At 35.3% G+C, this 6797-nt stretch overlaps 1 long non-coding RNA gene across 1 annotated transcript; it reads left to right on the forward strand.

The window, feature by feature from the left end:
* Positions 1–3228: 3228 nt before the first annotated feature.
* Positions 3229–6326, forward strand: LOC752016. The gene is made up of 2 exons (XR_004066671.1): positions 3229–3333; positions 4034–6326. It is a non-coding gene; the product is annotated as an uncharacterized LOC752016 (long non-coding RNA).
* The last annotated feature ends 471 nt before the right edge of the window (positions 6327–6797 follow it).

Genomic DNA, 6797 nt, shown 5'->3' on the forward strand with positions numbered 1-6797 from the left:
TCAGGTGGTGTATATAATAAGAATGTTGGGTCAATCCTAAGAATGGACAGAGAGCAAGGGTTCCATCCAAGAGCTATTATAAGATGCTGAGAATTTCATCAATCTATCAACAGCTTTACTACCATGCATTTCAATCAAACTATCTTGAAAATTATCTAAGCTCACATTCTGACGCAACACGCTTTAAATTGTATTTAATACGTTCAGTACTCTTGCATTCATTTACATTGTTTTGTTAATTTCATTGTTATTCTGTTAGCAACATTCACAGTTATAAACCCACAAAAGCATGACTGCAGTTCTTCTAAAAAAGAAATTACAGTAAAACAATTGAAAAAGTTTCTTTATAAAGAGTAGTGAGTGATTAAATATTATGAAGAAAAAAACATCTTGAAACATATTAATTTGTTTTTATTCATATTAATTAGAAATTGAATTATCAAGACTCTGTATTAAAAACAAAATTTAATAGGAAATATATATATCTGTTCATATTCATATTGTGGTATGGCAATCTGAAAAGTGCAAGGACTAGAGCATTCAAGTCTTCGAGAGTTAAGTCAGAAGAAAAAAATGTACAAAAATAAATAAAAAGCAATTTCCTCAAAAATTTTACTTTTCCTATCCATAAGTTGTAAGTACTATCAGAAGCCTGAGATTAATACTTCCCATACCTCTTCAATCATAACTGAAAAAGAAACGCATGAAACAAAAGATCTACCCACACTTCCTTTCTTCCTAAGTGTACATTAGCTTCATCATAACACAAGGCACGTTTTTTTTTTATAGATCTTATTCCTATGATTAAAAAACTTTATAGCCCATGCCTTGAGCACAAGGCATTTGGTATCTCTTTTAACATCTCCCTGATCTCTAAAGTAATTGGACTGACTTCTGTAAACATAGGTATCCTCCGATATCCCGTATATTCAATGACACGGCAGGTAATGGCGGCTTCTAAGATATTGCTTTTTCTTTTCAGAACTTCCGTCTGAAAAAGATCGGGCAAATATGAAGGCAGAGTTTGTCAGTGCGGGTAGCCAGAAATTAGGTTTCATTTTGAAATAGTGTACAGTTGTTGCAGGTGCATATTCTTTCTTTTCCATGGTAACTTATCACAGACAACCTGTTTCTATCTCTTTATCCCTAAGTCATAGTTATTAATGATATACCTCAACAATATTTTGTTATGTTTTTCATTGCTTTTATTTGTCTGGAAGAATCATTAGTAAGACAAAAAGCAGTCCACAAGACTCCAGAGCAAAAGCCCTAGATCATTTTAAGAAAGACAGAGACATTCTTGAACCACACAAAATGTTGTTATAACATACAATATGAATCTAAAATGAAAACCTGATTTCTTTGTTAGTCACAGAATCCAATGAAATCCACGCTAAACTTTTCATACTAAAGTTTGTTTTACAACCACTTTCCAATCTGACCCTTTACAGCACCCTCCTTCTGCAATATTGAGCAATTTATGAGGAACATTATTGGCTTGTATCAAAACTCTGGTAATGATTCTCGATTGCACAATCTAGGTTAAAAAACCAACCAAAATAAGAGAAACCCTCTATGACCTATTCTGATGATTTCGCAACTTAAAAGACTTGTAAAATACATACATAGCTTTTCCACTCAATAAAGTCTGATGGTGAGATGGCATAAAGTGCCATTGTCGGTGCTTTCATAAAGAGTCATGGATTTGTTTCTCGGCGGGAAATTTGGGAATTCTGGCATTAAGTACTGGCTTGATATGAAAAGTATTGCTAACGCACAGGGTTCGGGGCCTGAAAATGAACAGTATATCTAAAAATACATGTTTTCTCATCTAATGCGAATCAATTTGGAAATGGGCTAGAAATTTGATTTTGGCTCTTGCAGTGAATGTTCCGCATCAATCACGAGTATAAAATGTGAACATGTTTATGTGCTTCTCAATCATCCTAACATTCTGGTACTAGTTTTAGTATACTAGAGCATGTAGTCAGACAGTGGGCTTCCTAAAAGGCATGAGAACTATGAGCACTGTAAGGGGGGAATATGCAACATAAGTTGGCATTGAGTTACACCTCTTAAGAGGTCCTAACCCATTAGACTGTAGGCCAGTTGTACTGTACATATGTGTTACAGAATGGATGCAGGAAAGTGAGGGGGTAGGAGGAAGAAATAAACCCAATTCTCCATGATGTGAGCCAAAAATCTGCCTCCAATTGGACGCAAGGATGAGACTCTCTGTTTGATAAGACACTTTAATAGAGAACATCTTTTTTGAAAGTACACCCACTGAGACCATCCTAGACTGGATAAAACACCAATGAATGACAGATATAATCATAATATACAGGATATATACATTTTCTCTTCTTCTCTTAATATTAATTTAGTACTCTTTTTAAAGTTTGGAAACTAAATCTTTACATGCATGCAAGCGGTCTTCCCTAGTATTAATGCATGTATTATCACTGCACTTTTCTCAACAACAACAAAATTCCCTTACTATTCTTCTCCATTTCTACAAAACAGATATTGAATTACATGAATCCTGAAACAGGTCAAATGAAGTCACCATCAAATGTCACCACAGCTTTACTTGTTAATAATTCTTTCTCAGAAATGACACATGTTCTCATAAAATCCTCACAAGCCATCATAATTCGGCTCTCCGTTTGAAGTCAACGACAAAAACCAACCAAAAATAGGCAAGGAATACGAGAAGGGGAAATTATAATGAAAATGTGAGTGCGCAAAAGAGAAGCATCCTTTTCCTTGGTGAAAGGATGAAGAAATAACACTTTTGCGCTCGGAGAGTTGGCTGATGATTTGATTTGTAATCCAATTTTGATATGATATATGCATGGCCGTCGATCCTGCCCACACAAAAAACCCAGTGATTGGATATGATCGGCAGCATTAAGCGTTACAAATTGGTCTAGAAATTGCGTCTCCTCTGAAAAATGAAGCTCTGAGGACTTGTCTTGAAATTGTCCAATTTAACTGGTGTGATATGATGCAGAGATTGGTTTATGGTGTTGTGATGATCACATTACAATAAACATTCTCATTTTTTCTATGGTGTTGAAATTTGGTTTTACTGGATATTTTTTTCGCGGATTTCTATGAATTTGACACACTGCAAATCACTTCTTGCAGCAAAGTGATTGTTCTGTCCAATGACCATAAAAGCATAGTTTGGAATCTTGTTGGGATATGAGTACTTATTTATTTCTCCATTCTCTTTTCTCTTTTGCATTAGAATTTGACAAATAACTACATCCTCGTACCAAACAATACTCCAATTTGAGAAAGCAACGTGAAAAAGCATCCATAAAGGTAAGTGTAACATCAGCAAACTATTTACTTTTTTGCCCTGATAAAATTATCCCGTACAAAACAATGTCCCGTGCTGTACACATACACTCCAAACAGAAAGCTTCGGCTAAGCCAAAAGGGCATTAATTCTGTGCCAAATGAATGAACACCTTCTAGCTCTCGGCAAAAATTCTGTTGAGGACAAATGATGCATTCATTATGTAATTCTCTCCATCACCAAGAGCTATCATTTCAGGGGCTCATGGAGGATGGGGGAAGGGGGCAGGGGCAGGGGACTGGGGTATTTCGAGGGATGGCACTGCTATAAAGCAACTCACCCTCTTCCATACAGTGAGATAAAAAATAATCTTACAATATTCATAAACCCTTCTATCAAAATGTATCAATCACAGCTGACAAAAAGGTTGATATGTTTATCACCCAAATTTTGAAGGATAATACCAAAAATGCTTGTGAAGTAGAGCTGCAAATAAGTACTGGTAAAGTAGCTCTAAAAATGTGAGTAGCTACCATCAAAAAAGTATATATAGATCTCATCTGGACACTCTGACTTTCATATCACAAATAGCTTTATATTAGATATTATTGTTGAGATCATGTAAATTCAACCCCCTTGAAGTATATTTTCTCTTGCTACATCAATCCTGTATCTAGATTATCACCACAGATATTTACACCGTTCTTTTTTTGTTTCTCCCAGATGAATTCCCTCATCCTGGTAGTCATGGGCCTGCTCCTCCTAACAGCAGAGCTTATCCCGGCCGCCCCCGCCCCTTACTTTGACGAAGATGCAATGGACCTCATGGACCCCGTCTTCAACTTCAAGGATGACTCAGCAGTAAAGAGAAGCCCCATGTTGCAGAAAAGTTGCATCTACACATGTCTGGCCTGCTCCAAAAACACCCAAATGACGATGCCGGAGTGTATCTACGGATGCCAAAGCGCGGGAAGAGACCCCAGCCAGGCACGAGCATACAACGCCTGCCACAAGTATCTCCACAGCGGACGTTAATAGAAGAAGAAAAATCATACTTCATCCATCCCTCACCAAAAAAAGCAGATGATAAAAAACATTCTTTAATCTTTTTTCAAACAGGTGTATTTCAGTTCTCTCCCATTTTTCAATAGTCTGCACAGTTTGGGGCATCATTTTCACTTTCTTCCACGTAACTTTCATGAAAAAGACAATTTGTTGGGGGTTGACAACTGTTATTCTCCTTCACCTCCATCTACCTGCACTTTCATTCTCTACTTTCAACTTTAGACGACATTCACTTCCCTTCTATCATTTCTTCACATCCTAAATTTTCTATAAGTGTAGATTAATTTGAGATTTTGCTAGAGGTGGTTGGTTATGATTTTCCTAACTTTATTTCTAGTTAGATATTTAAGCACCTTTTACTAGATATTGCACGTAATCTAATTTTCTCAATTTCACAATTTGTCCATTGTGAATTTCTTTGTAATATTTGTATAAAAAAGTAACCTATCAACATTATGTAAATACAGAGTTGCTCTAGAAATATTCATTCATGACTGATACCTTCAATTTTCATTTATACATCTTGAGCTTTAAGCTTTATCACACATTAGTAGTCCATTATTTTAAAGGTAATAAACATTTTTGTTTATATTTTTTGATGGATATGTATGAAGATTATAAGGAGTTTGAATATCCCTGTTTTTATTGGCGAAGCAGTATACCAGTAATGCTGTTGACTTTGTCATTTTCAGTGACAAGCACGTTATCGTCGATCTCTTTGGCTATGCATCAAAACTGGCATTGCAATAAGCAATCCTTTCTTAATAACTAGTTCTCAAGTGTGGTCACCAAGCTTGAAGTAATTGGATATCTTTGCAAGAGTCTGCTTTGATACAAAGATGACCTGATCAATAGTGCTTACTGAAATACATGTTTTGTACCGACGAAAGGCTACAAAATGGAAAATGTTTTCTGATGCTCTGTGCGACCCAATTCTCACTCGCTATGCAGAGGCAGTCTCAGTTGGACTGCGGTCTACAAGCACAAATCTGCATCAAATTGCTGGATTGCATGTGGTTTGTAGTCCAGTAGGGTGTTTTGCTCCCAATGACGTTCCAAAGTTTCGAGGAAAAAAACCCACACAAAAACCATTCTTAGTGAGAAGGGAAACAAAGTGTCTGGCTGGAGCAAACTACTGCATTGGAGTGAGAATTGGGTCTTAGATAGAAAAGATTTTCTCACAGATCTATGGGAACCAGAAGGGTATAAGTTCACAAACTTTTTAAAGCTGTTATACCTCTCTAGCTCTCATTATCTATGTGAGGGTTTTGTAAGCTAAGTAAAGTACCTAATAAAAAATACTGTCCATTTTGAGCAAGTATATTAAGGTACCCGATTCAAAGAACTGAAATAATTTTCGTTTTGTTGATGGTCTGTTAAGTTTCATGGATAATAATCAAATATATTTCTGACATCATTTAATCACAAATTCTGAAATTGTTTCTTTAATCAAGCAGATTAACTTTTCTATGTCTACATAAGTTTGACATTAAATATCTTCAAGGACAGGAAGATTCACTATTAGTTATCAGTAATTCTAATTTGAAAGATAATATTACAGCCAGTTTTGGCATGAAAGTGTGAATGTTTGATTGTGGTAACCTTCGAGTGAGCACAGTTACAACCATCTGACCGGACATGCAAAGACATAGAAGTGATGATGTCATGAACACCCACATCTTTCATGATCATTGTCCACAGATAAAATGAAATTATTAGTAAGGGATAGGAAATGCATGTGTATATTAAGAGTTTTATTAAGTTTTAACTTAGACTGTCAGAGTATATATTTTTGTTAATAATGTGTGATATTGTCACACAACATCATTTTTGAAATTTTGTTGACATTTGTATGCCATTCATTCCACTATTCTCCCATATGTAGCTATTTATCTCATGTAGATTTCCACCATGTCAAATAAATAAACTTCTCAATTCATTTCAATACATACCCCTGCTTTGTTTCTAGTAAAAGTCTGTCTACGTGAGTCTAAAACAAAACACACAACTTAGAGGTGAAGTGTAATAGCTGATACATAATGGTTGTGATGATGAAAGTAAACATCATTTACAACAACAAAATCTCTCATCTTCAAGAGCGAAATCATTATTTCCTTGTTGCATCATTTCCAAGTGGTCTCTCTTTTAATTCGACCTATGAAAAAAGATACATAAGTCAACATTTCTATCAAATAGCACGCCTTTTGGTCATAATTTGTTTACAATTTAATTATTATTACATTCTGAACCATCAAATGCAAATATATGGATTTGTTGGTTCATGAAAAAGTTTATGAATTAAAGCGTTGAAAAATATTATGAAGTAGTTTCTTCAGGGGGGGGGGGGCTGAAGACTATGGATAACACATAAAAATTCATACCTGATGTTTTTCTCTCTAAATTTAATCTATTTCTCATAAAG

Source organism: Strongylocentrotus purpuratus, unplaced genomic scaffold (genome assembly GCF_000002235.5).
Source record: "Strongylocentrotus purpuratus isolate Spur 01 unplaced genomic scaffold, Spur_5.0 spur5_scaffold_5, whole genome shotgun sequence".
Lineage (NCBI taxonomy): Eukaryota > Metazoa > Echinodermata > Echinoidea > Camarodonta > Strongylocentrotidae > Strongylocentrotus > Strongylocentrotus purpuratus.